The 688-nt window shown below is 48.7% G+C and overlaps 1 non-coding gene across 1 annotated transcript; it reads left to right on the forward strand.

The window, feature by feature from the left end:
* Nucleotides 1-218: 218 nt before the first annotated feature.
* On the forward strand, nt 219-290 carry Trnac-gca. Its single transcript has one exon. It is a non-coding gene; the product is annotated as a tRNA-Cys (tRNA).
* The last annotated feature ends 398 nt before the right edge of the window (nt 291-688 follow it).

Genomic DNA, 688 nt, shown 5'->3' on the forward strand with positions numbered 1-688 from the left:
GCTGGCCCTAGGGGTTTGTGGAAAGAACAAAGTTGTAGGATTTCCAGGGGGGAGTGACCCTGCCATTTGGTACACAGCAGAAGCAGAAGATAGGTTTCCTTTGACTCGGGCTTGGAGTTCCTGAGATCGCCATCCTATAATGTGAATAAATAGATTATAAAGGATATGGGTGTGGCTCTAGGAGTAAAAGGTGTTAATTAAACTCCATGTGAGTAGGAGGGGGTATAGCTCAGGGGTAGAGCATTTGACTGCAGATCAAGAGGTCCCCGGTTCAAATCCGGGTGCCCCCTACTCTTACATTTGCTTTTGTGTGTTGCAGGTTGGCATCCACTTTTTTTGAGACACGGTCTCCTATTGCACCTGGAGTTTACTGGTTGGCTATATTGACAACCCCTCTTCCTCCTCCCTTGCACCTCCACTAGACTGGGTAGCTAGAAAGCTGCCACCAATCTTCCCAGCTTCTTTTTCTCTTCATCTTTGTCCTCCTGTGCTTGTCTCCCAGTGCTGGTATAGCAGGCACACTATACCTCTGTTTTTTTGCACAGGGGATGGAGATTTGAGCTCAGGGTTAGAACTCACAGGGCAGGGCACCTTTCCCACTGAGCTGTCTTCACAGCCCCATCACTAGTTGGAATTGGTCTTCTGACCTTCAATTTGAAGTGGCCTGGATTCTCGCTTCCTACCAGGG

The sequence above is a fragment of the Cricetulus griseus genome, chromosome 8 (genome assembly GCF_003668045.3).
Source record: "Cricetulus griseus strain 17A/GY chromosome 8, alternate assembly CriGri-PICRH-1.0, whole genome shotgun sequence".
Taxonomy (NCBI): domain Eukaryota; kingdom Metazoa; phylum Chordata; class Mammalia; order Rodentia; family Cricetidae; genus Cricetulus; species Cricetulus griseus.